The following is a 12,915-nucleotide window of genomic DNA, read 5'->3' on the forward strand; positions in this document are numbered from 1 at the left end:
TATGAGCAAAAAATTTTAGAATAACACATGATTGTCGTTTAGCTGCCTTCTCCCCCCCCCCTGTCCTTCCTCACACACACACACACACCCATGAGTCCAGGTGGTTTCGTTAGATAATTTCACTACAATTTTTACAACAATGTTAAAAAATATTTACAACAATGAACAATATTCCAATATAAAAATAAGTTTCATGAATTCTTGAAATTAAGTATTTAAATAAGCAGAATGAATCATTATCTCCGCAGTTCCTCACCCCCCCCTGTCCTTCCTCACAAACACACACCCATGAGTCCAGGTGGTTTCGTTAGATAATTTCGCTACAATTTTTACAACAATGTTAAAAAATATTTACAACAATGAACAATATTCCAATATAAAAAATAAGTTTCATGAATTCTTGAAATTAAGTATTTAAATAAGCAGAATGAATCATTATCTCCGCAGTTCCTCCCCCCCCCTGTCCTTCCTCACACACACACACCCATGAGTCCAGGTGGTTTCGTTAGATAATTTCGCTACAATTTTTACAACAATGTTAAAAAATATTTACAACAATGAACAATATTCCAATATAAAAAATAAGTTTCATGAATTCTTGAAATTAAGTATTTAAATAAGCAGAATGAATCATTATCTCCGCAGTTCAAATACATAATAGTCAAAGAATAAGCAAGATTTCTTTAGAAGAACTCAATATTCATTTTAAAAATTTTAGCCGTGTTTCTCACTTAAAAATACATTTCAAAATATATTTAAACTTTAATTTTTGTATACCAAGTTCTAAACAAAATAATCAACATAACACAAAGTGTCAAATGCTTGCGTTTATATTTTCGTTTACTTCATTAAAGTTTGCAATAATAATTTTAATTATCGTAAACAAAAGTTAACTTGAGCCCTAAGGAAACATGGATGCAAACAAATTGTGTTTATTTAGCATTTAATTATAATTGTGTACTCTTCGTGTTAATTATAAAGTTCAGCGTCGCATGATAACAAAACATCCATAGTTGGGAAGGAGAGATTTAACTTGTTCAAAATTAAGCAGACCCTAAGGCCACAATTAACTCTTAACTTATAATTAAAACACATTTCGTGTGAAATTGTTTGCCATTAAAAAAGCGCATTTCCGGAATTGTCTATTTGCTGATATGGTTTTTTGCAATCATTGCACTTATGTGTTGTCAAGGGTATATTACAATTTTTTCTATGAATATTTTGTCTTCGACATTATTGCAAACAAAACCGTTCGGGGAAAAAGCAGCTCTTGTTTGCAAAGAACATTTCTTAAACATCAAAATTATTTTATTAAAATGCAATCGAGTAAGCAATTTACACTTAAATGTCTAAAATTTTATATATTTAAGAAATAATAAAGGAAACAAATAAAAAAAAGAATAAAACAAAGATTTTTTTTTTATGTTGTTGTTGTAGTTCATTTACGTCGCATTAGAGCTTCACAATGGGCTATTGGCGACGGTCTAGGAAACATCCCTGAGGATGATCCGAAGACATGCCATCACAATTTTGATCCTCTGTGGAGGGGATGGCACCCCCGCTTCGGTAACCCGACGACCTGCGCGCGAAGTCGAGCACTTTACGGTAGAACAGTTTAACGAGGACCAATACCGCACACCCTCGGTCCCTACGCAGACTTATCCAAGTGGTCACCCATCCGCCCACTGACCGCAGCCACTGATGCTTGACTTCAGTGATCTGCTGGGAACCGCGTTTTAACGATCAGTCCATTGCGGAAATTTTTGACAATGCATTGAAAGTTTCACAATGGAATACCTGCAAGTGACATAGTATGAGTATCTCTATCTTGATTGGTTAGTGAATGGTTAGTAGCATTTGATTGCGTTAGCAACTGTTCTTTCCATTCTATTTAGAAAAAGCCAAGCCCGTCAAGTATCGATTGTCTTAAGTGACACATTTTATATTCTTAAGCAAAGATTCTTTTTACAAAAACTGACTTTTCCACTGGATGAAGGGAGTTCTTTGGTTTGAGAGATAGTACGTGCAATGCTGTTTACAAATGACGCAGTATAGCCGCTTCCAGCTTCATGCCAGTCAGCTCTTTTCATTTTCTTAAATGTAAAAAAATTCAAATAAGTTTATCTAACAACAAATCTATAATTGTTTAAAAAAAAGTTTTGCTCTGCCGTTCAACATTTCTTTTAAAGAAAATATTTATTAATAAAAGAATGAAGTTATAATTTTTAAACAAATACTGTGCAACTTTTACATAATTTTGTAGTATAAGGTAACAATAACTGAAGACGTAACCATTTTTAAGGAAATGCGTAATGCAGAGAAATCAAATAAATAATCTTGTAATTTCTGTAATAATAGTAGTAGTATAATAATAATTGTGCAGAAATACTGTAACAGAATTTAATAAAATAGAAATTTTAAAACGTACATTTTTCAAGAAAACTTAAAAGGAGAAAATAATTTTACTTTTTCATATCTAACACCAAAAACGTACGGGATAATACTTACGTAAGACATGTTGGAAATTTTCGGGGCGATAGTTCTCATCGTGAAAGTTATACATGCACTCTACGTTTTCTATTATAAACAGGACAGTAGCGAACGATATTTTTTGGGGTGGGAGAAGGGAAGCAAGATTACCCTACTCAAATTCGCTTTAAACCTAACTAATAATCAATTTAAAAAAATGAAATTTTTAATTTTTTTATACATACATTTAATTAGTATTTTTTGTATAATTCATTTCAAACGATGTATGATATTATTATTGATAATAATAAAATAAAAGAATCATGTTTGAAACTTCCGAGTTTTCCCTTTGTAATTACTTCGAACAATTCTGCGTAAAATTAATGCATCAATAAATAAACAATAAACGATGTAAAAAAATTATATTTTAGTTTAAATAAATCAATGTGATATGAAGAATAATGTTAAATGGTGAATGCTGCTTTTAGTTAGAGCTTAGTTTATTCATAACGACGAAAAACCGATCCCTTCACAAAAATAAAGACCTAAGATAGAGAGCTCGTCTCCTAATGAAGTGGTTTCCGTGGTTTTCCTATCCGTGTCACGCATATACAGATTAGTTCCATCAAAAAGCCCTCTACCAAGGCAGATTTCTCCCAATACATGATCCAGTAGTTCCCTTGTCTTCTGGATCAGGTTCAAAACTACGAAGCTACGGAGTTGAGCATTAGGTAGCCGTAAACTCAAAATTGGATCAGCTGTTCAACGACGGATATAAAATAAAATATTAGACCTAGGTAGCGAAAAAAAAATAATGGTGGTAAAATATTTTCTTCAGTTGGCTAGCATATGCAGTATTTGGCAAAAAATTATCAGAAACAAAGTTCGACAGAAAAATATTGGAGAAATTTACCTATTAATAGGCCGATTAGGCCGGGATAGCCTGGTCGGTAGGATGCTGGGTCCATGTCCGATAGTGTAGTAAAGTGACTGATGTGCGTTAAATCTCTCGAGTCGCAAAAGTCCTCCATGTTCCCATGACAAATCAAAACCTCTGGGGGTACTGGATTGGAGATCGATCGTTCTCTGATTCAGGTAAAAATTACAATCTGTGGATGAATGAGTGGGTCCGTCCTATAAACGGGTGTGACGTACGATGTGGCAGAAGTCGAATTCTTGGCCATAGATGGCGCCACTGAAAAACAAGAACAATCGCACCCCTTCTGCCTAAACAGGGATCAGAGTTGGCCGTTGATTACAGTAATCGATTACAACTGTAATTGATTACAGATAATTACAGCTATGTAATCAATTACTTGTAATCACGATTACAAGTAATCAATTACTTGTAATCGTGATCACAACTTTCAAAAAATTTTGATTACAGCTGTAATCATGATTACAATTTTGATTGCAGTAACCAATTACTTGTAATCACGATTACAAGTAATCAATTACTTGTAATCGTGATTACAACTTTCAAAAAATTTTGATTACAGCTGTAATCATGATTACAATTTGGATTACAGTAATCAATTACTTGTAATCATGATTCCAAGTAATTGCAATTACAAGTAATCACGACAAAAACGATTACGAGTAATTATGATTACAAGTAATCAAAATATATGACTACATGTAATCATGATTACATGTAATTTGATTACATGTAATTGTGATTACTTGTAATCAAACTATACGATTACAAGTTATTACGATTGTATACTATAGTCAAATTTTTTATGTAAGTATTCATGTGTTTACATATTTTTATGTACATAGAATGTACGCACGCATGAACGTACAATTTGCGATTCCTATTCATACAATGTATGCACAAACGTTGTTTGTACGTACAATATTCATAATTATATTGTAATATACTTAATGCAATGCGAATATGTTTAGTACATATAATTATGCATTTATGATACATGTACGCATGTATGTTAGTTTGTACAAAAAGGCAAATGTTTTGTATCTTTGTATACATACACAATGTATGAACGTATATGAAAATAATGTTTATGCGTTTGCATGCTTTTATGTACTTAAGTACATATATTGTATAAATTTACGATGATAGCACGTGTATACAATGTACGTATGTATATAAAACTGTACGTATTTACGTACAATATGTAAGAATGTTATTTAAAGGTGCAATATATGCACATAGTTGCGTAAATAATATGCGTACATGTATACATGCATATTTATATGTACATCGATATATGTGCACTCAAAGTATGTATATGTACAACTTACGTATGTACTTGTATAACTACATGCTTTGTTAATACTTATGCGCATGCAATGCATGGATGTACAAAAAAATAGTTATATGCACACTGTGCGCATGTACATACAACGTATACATGTACATAATTACAAGTAATGTATAAATACATACGTACATTTAAATATATGTAATTACAATATACACATACATTGTGCATACATTAAAAAAATTTATATGAGTAAAGTTATTAAAATTTGTTTTAAAATTTATTCTAAGGCATATGAAACTCGACCTCATATTTTTTAGAAAGCAAACGATAATTTTATTTTGAATTTCTAAATATTAATTCCACACATAAAATTTACCGTTTTTCTTACCATTTAAAAAATTTCTATGAATCATGCATTATGTTATAAAAAAAAAATAAATCTGTATTGTCAAACATTTCATGAAAATACCTGAAAATAATTTTTTATTCAGAGAATTTCAAAACGATATAGAACAATTAAAGCTGAAAACTAAATTTAAATATCGTTTGATTTTGTCATTTAAGTTGCTTGAGTCATTAAAAGTTAACTTACATGCATTTTATTTATTGCATTGTACACATATTTAGACATAAATGTAATGTACATATGTATACGTGTAATGTATGTACGCATGTACAATGTATGTACATACATTCATGTATTGTGCGTGCATATATAGTACATATGGATATGCATACATGGAACATACGTGTATTGTACATGTGTGGATACATTCATTGGACATATATACATTGCACCATATGCATAGATAGGGATAGCATGCATGTACACATGTAAAATTTGTACGAAAGAATTATGCCCAATATATTTATGCACATAGGTACTGTATATGTACACACATATGTACATTATATGAACATTATATGTTCATTTCATCATGTGTACATTATATGAATATACATCTGTACGCTATATGTATATACATCTGTACAATATATGCATCTCAAATGTGTGTATGTACGTACGTTATGCATGTCGAATGTATGTATGAATATATGTGAAATATAAATACGCCCAATGTACGTACAATCGTACACAAATGTATTATGCATATTTGGATACATACATTGAGCATGAACATATTATGTATATGTACATAAATACACTTGACATGCATATCATATACATGTATACATACATATATTGTACATCCTACAGATATACCTATATTGTACATACATACATATATTATACTGTTCATAAATAAATTGCACATGCATGCATGGGACATACATTGTACAGACAATGTATGTATGTTCGTACTAACACAAGTACTTGTATATACATGCGTACATGAACATAGATATACATTTTGCATACACAAATATTTGCATAAAATGCATATATTGATTGTGTATAAATGTGCATGACTACATTGTTTGCACATACATACGCAATTATTATCTATATACATACGTACATATATATTATACCTACAGTATAAGTGTATGTACATGTGTGTGAAACTAAAATGTCTGAACATATGCACTAGATAAAATCATATGTACATACATTTTAGTTACATTCATTTGTACGTATACAAATACGTACAAAATGCAGTACATGTTAATGCGTGCAAAATGTATCATTATAAAATACATTCTACTATCTACTGTAAAATATAATCATTTATAAGAATACAATAGTCTTGTAATCGTGTATTTAGAACATGTAATCATATATTTTGATTACTTGTAATCATAATTACTCGTAATCGTTTTTGTTGTGATTACTTGTAATTGCAATTACTTGGAATCATGATTACAAGTAATTGATTACTGTAATAGACTATGTAATCATGATTACAGCTGTAATCAAACTTTGTAATCACGATTACAAGTAATTGATTACTGTAATCAATATTGTAATCATGATTACAGCTGTAATCAAAATTTTTAAAAATTGTAATCATGATTACAAGTAATTGATTACTGTAATCGAAAATTTTAATCGATTACATTTTCGGCCAACTCTGACAGGGATACAACAACAACAATAGGCCGATTATTGTTTTTTTATATAGCTTTGACAGAGAAAAGCGAAAAAAAAATTTATAAATTCGCTGGTTAGGCATAATATTTTTTTCATTCAGCCTCCTCTCTAATTAAAAAAAATAAATAAATAAATAAAACGTTTTATCAGAAGCAAAAACTGACAGACCAAATCAATAGATTTATCTGTCAATAGGCCGATTCCAGTATATTCCTCGATTATTCTGGAGGGAGCAGACTTCTACCCCCCTCGCTACGCCCCTGGTCATCGCGCTACAAAAATAGAATTATTTTCTCCTTTTTAGATTATTTGCGAAGTGCAATTTGGTTTTATTTATTGTTTAGTTACTTTTTGTTTCGTGCTTGTTAATATGTTTAAGTCAGAAAGTGTTCTAAATATCGATGTGTGAGAAAACGATGTCAAATTTTGAATGCCTTTTACTTAGGAAACAATTGCAATTTGTATAGTAATCAGGCAAAGTACTTCTATTGAAATTTGAGAACACTAGTTAGTCGGAAAGGTGTGGATATTTCAAGCGATTATAAATTCATTTCGGCTATAAGTTCTATAAGTACTGGCAAGGTAATGACTGGGACTTGTATTGTCAGCAGGCATATTCGATCACTCTAACTAGTCATAAAGCAGTCGAAACTTCAATTTCAATATTTCATAGTCATAGACTCAAAAACAAGTTAAAAGGTATTAAATAATAATAATCTGTATTCGCAAAGAAAGAAAAATTTTCAGTTATTATCTTTAAAATTTTAAAAACTACTTTAAAGTTACGAGATTTATTTTTACAAATTAATATTTTTATACATAATATTTTTAATAATACCTACTTTTAAAATTAACTTGCATACGTTTTTTTAGAGAGCTGATATTTAACAAAGCAACTTAATAAACTTAATTTCAGATGCAGTGTTGAGATTTGATAGCTCTAGCCAGTGAAAAAGTAGTCGAATTTTCAATACCAATACTTCATCGTGCTGTAATCAAAAAAGCAAGTTAAACCGTTGTAAAAAAATTATTAGTATTCGTACAGAAAAGAAAGCATCTACTTTTTTTTCTTTAAAATTTTAAAAACCACGTTAAAATTACAAGATTTTATTACAAATTGATATTTGTACGCATTTTTTAATAATACACACTATTATAATTATTTGCATAAGTTTTTCTATAGAGCTGATTTTTAACATAGCACCTTCATTAAAATAAAACAAATGTAATATTGAACAATAATTAATGTTATATTCTAAGTCAATATAAGTATAACATTAATGTATTTATGTTTTGTTTCATATTATATAGGTATGTTTCATGCATTTGTCTGGACGGAAATTCCAGAAGAAAATAAATATTTAAAAAAAAATAGCTTAACTAAATTTTTAATCCAATAATTATAATAAAATAACAATATTTATTGGGGGTAAAAAATCGAAATAAGTGAATGAAATAGGAGGGGATCCACAACCTTAAATCGATACACCTAGGTTTATAATGACGTCAGCCTGACGTAGCAATGACATCACAGACAAGCTTAGACTCTTATGACTGAAGTGAAAGTCGATTGGAAACGAAAACTTAAGTTTTTTGTTCTTCAAAAACTTTCAATATCCTGGTTCCGATCAACAATCTAGGCCAATTAATTTATTTTAATTCTTAAATTCAAACTTATATTTTTTTTTCCTTGAAAACAAAAATTTTACCTTTTGAAAAAACATTTTTAACTAGCCTAAGTTGTATTGATATTATGTTTTTACTTATGTTTGAATCGCTTTATAAAAAAAAAATGGTAAGGACAGCAGACGCGCTGTTTAGGTCATTCAACTTAAAGTTAAATTTTGTTTTACTGCATAAACGCTACAATAAGGAGAAACTTGAAATTACTAAGGTGTGTAGAAAATGTACAGTGATTAAGATGTAAAAAAATGAATATTCAATAATTAGTAAGAGAATTTACTGTTCCAACAAGTTTATTAACTGTTAAACTTGTTGGAAAAAATACCATAGAAGACCGTTTTACAGACCGCAAGAATGCAACTACAGATTTGAAATTTGACACGCTGATTGGATCATGTTTCTTTACGAACTTAACACAGAGTTCTTTTTTTCTTTCGAAATTCCTATTGGCTCGGGAATTATTGCAAGTGCTTTTTTGTGAATTTTTCTCTTTTTTTTTTTTAATGTACAAAGTGTTCAAGGGAATGAAAAAACAAATTAAGATTCGATCATTAATTCGAGAATTTTTAATTGTTAAGCTTGCAGTAAAATAAAACCATGTTGGCTGATCTACTGCCTGCTGAAATGCAACAACACGGATGAAATTTAGTGTGCTGATAAAACCATTTTGAATTATAAATTAAATTACACAAGAGATTTTGCTTCTTCCAATTCCTGTTTGTTTGAAAGTTATCGCAATTTTAAGCGTTTTTCTTTTCGCAATACATATTTGTTTTTCTTTAAATAATAATTATTTAAATATTTATACAAGAAGACTTATCTCTCTCGCAATTTTCATTTTAAAAGCTCGCTCTTAACATGATATCAAAAGTAACTACAAAAAAATAACAGGATGCGTAGCCAAATTATTCAACAAAAAATAAGCATCTTTTAAGCACTCAAATAATATTTTTAAGCACTTTTAAAAAAATCACAATCAGGTAGGATTGGAAAGTTTTTGACAATTGACTGTTTTATCCGACATGTCAGAAAAAAAAGAACTTTCGGCATGTTTTTGACAATGTCAAAATTTTTGAATCATGTAAAACGAATGGCGTTTTAATACGCTACTGACTGACGATACGCCGAAATAGATTGGGGTTGGAATTGTGAAAACGTTGAATAGAACTATGTCTTTCTGCATAATTCGAAGCGAAAATCAACATGGTAAAGGAAAAATCTCATTTTGGAAAAGAGAAAATTGAGCACTTTTTAAAAACATCAAATGGAAAAAGCACCTTTAGGGCTTTTAAAAAACCAAAATCGAAAATAAGCCTCTTTAAGCACTTTTTAAAAACGTTGCGCACCCTGATAATAATAAAAAACTAGTAAGTAAAAATTAGTACATGATTTTGAGGGGGGGGATGAATTTGAGTTCGTAAAACGAACAGGAACTGTTTTTCCACAGCACGGCCCATCTTCACTGAGTAATAACTTTCGAGGAGGATGCGATTTTACGTGTCATTGATTTGCCATCAATACAATCGTAATTTTTGTAAAAAGTAGACATGAACCGTTCTTTCCCCTTGATCCTCAATGGCAAATGAAAAGAAATCATGAGGTTGGTGAAGATAGCGAACAGGGGGCGGCTTTATTATTTTTCTCTTCCCTGGCTGGACAGATCAGAGTGGGTCCTGGCCTTCTCATGAAGTTTTTTCAAGGCTAGATTTTTAATTATGAATTTATTTTTAACTATCTGCAAAAAAACGTTTTCTTTTGCAAGAACCTAAAGTTTTAATTTTTTTGAAATTAGAAATGAATGAACAGAATTTTAAAGAAATATGAATTTAATTCGTTTTTTTATTCCAAATTAATCTGGGTGCACACACAAATCTCGAATAGTTAAATCATATTTAAAATTCCAATTCATTAAAAGTGTCTCTGAGGTCACAAATTTACGGAAAATGTTAGTTAAATTTAAAAAATTAAGTTTTTTTTTTAAAAAAATTGAAAAGGTTAAAAAAAATTTCATTAACTCAAATTTACAAAATAATTATTGCATCTTTATTCTTTTACTTTATCATAATAGGATAATAAATGGTAAGATAGCTGCTTTCTTTTTCTTCTTTTTGCTTTCTTACATATATTCTATAATTAATAACCAAAAACAGTAATATTTTAACAAATTAATAAGGAAATTTTTTTTGACTTAGCTAAGCTTTTTTTTTTATTACAAAGTATTTTTACATCTGAAATAATTGTTGAAAACTGCTACCTATTGGCACCCCCCGAGAATCCAATCTGCTTCTACATATAAAGAGAAAGACTTTTCATATGCATAAGTTGAAACTAATGACATTATTTAGTTCACAATTTCATGTGAACTATATAATGTTATATCACCCCATCATATTTTATTTTCAATTAGGTGTTAGTCGATATGTCAATTTGCTAATCACTTTAATTGAGAGTTCAGAGGTGATAATATCCTGAAAAAAAATTTGAATCTAAAATAATTGTTGTTTTTTTTTTAACAGGAAAATATTCAAGAAATGTTTTTGTAGATCTGTAAAATGTTGGCCCAAGCTAATATTTACTGCAACTGTGAGTTTGCAACTGTTACTTATGACTGTTATGCCAATCTCAGCCTATCTAAAGCAAGGAATGTCCACGCTTATTTTGAAAAAGGCATAAAACACCAATATGGAGAAAAGCCACAATTTTGTGAAAATAAAGCATTTTTGGTCTAATTTTTTTAATACTTAAAAACTTACTCCAATGTTGCATTGGCTGGGCTCATAAAAATTAGCAAAAACTGAGAATAAGGCAGTCATTTTGAAAATTTTTAAAAAAGTTTAATTACTTATAACAAAATATTTAGGTTATTTGTAGTTCTAAAGCCCAGATAATTCTTTACGGCAAAATGATATATATAGTTTCAAATCATAGCATTGCTTTAAGTGCAAGGCGCTTAAACTATGGCTTTTTTTTTTACTATTACTACAAAGCTTCGAAAAACAGCATTCATTTGCATAATCTTGCAAATCTTAACATAATCCTTTAACACTTTTCTATGAGATAACCAACAGACTTGCAGAGCAACTGTAATGTTTCATGCAAGATTCACACACTTCAACACAATAAATTATGAAAGTAACTTTTACGAAATTTAAGATTTTATTTATAAAATATTTATTTTTACAAGCTAACTGCCTTTAAGATTTCATTCTTTTATAAAAATTAAAATTTTACTAAAATTTTGGAGCTATGATTAAGCAAATAGTGGTTACTTGCGTAACCCCTAACAAATTTCCAAGGAACCTTAGGATTCCGCAGGATCCAGGTTTGAGAACTCTGCATTAGAAATTGAAATTACATTTGGACACCAATAATTTTATCTGCCATTATTCGAAAAATGAATTCAAACATGAAGCACAAATCCATTCAAACCTTATTTTATTATCTAATTTTAGTTACATTCTGGCACAAGAATTAAGATAATAGAATGTAATGTAACAGTGATTAAATTCATCCTATAAATTTCTAAATTTATAAATAAAAATTTTATAAAAAGTAAAGTTTGAAAAACAAATTGACTAGAAAATTCAGGATTAAAACAACTTATTTCAATATAAAAACTTTATGCGTCAATCCTACTAACTTCTAACAAGTATTTATCAAATAACTTTAAATTCAGATTGACTAATTGATATAAAACCAACATTGTTGAAATATTACTAATACATTTACAAATCTTTAAAAAAGATTAAAATAAATTAACAAACTTTTGAAGAAAAAAAAATTACACATTGTGGGTTAAGGAGCCTAACATGACGCTATTAAATATCAAGTTTAATTCACATTCCACTTATCAATCACATACAAAGCATTTCCTTCTAGTGAATTATCTAAATTATAAATGTCAACAAAAATAGAATACTTTTCTTTAACATTGAATGTAAATATATTAAAATTATTTTAATACATTAAGCTCCAAAGATGGTTGTTTTGAAATTTTAATCACATAAATTGATCTATAAAAATGTGCATTGTTTTGAGCATAAACAAAAATACAAAATATATAAAACTAAAAATATATATACATAATATGAATATGTACATAAAATGAAGCATAAAAAATAAATCAATTTTTTAAATAAAAAAAAATTAAAACATATTACACATAACATAACAATTAAAAAATTATAAACAAAACTTAAATATAGTAATTAATGATAATGAGCAATTTTAAAATCAAATAAAATTTTTATAGAAATTAATATTTCTGTACAAAATATTGCACATTTTTTTACTAATTTTTTTTTCAATATTGATATCTTAAATGTTATTGATGTACCACAGAAGGCGGTAAAGCTAACAAAATAAACACATCAAATTATTTTTAAAAAAAGAAAACAATATTTGTTTACCTTAAGAAAGATACAAAATGTACTATTATTTTCAGAAAGAGAGCGATAACAAATTAGACTTTAAAAAAGC

Source organism: Parasteatoda tepidariorum, chromosome 1 (genome assembly GCF_982258835.1).
Source record: "Parasteatoda tepidariorum strain Cologne lab strain chromosome 1, Ptep-v5.0, whole genome shotgun sequence".
Taxonomy (NCBI): Eukaryota; Metazoa; Arthropoda; class Arachnida; order Araneae; family Theridiidae; genus Parasteatoda; species Parasteatoda tepidariorum.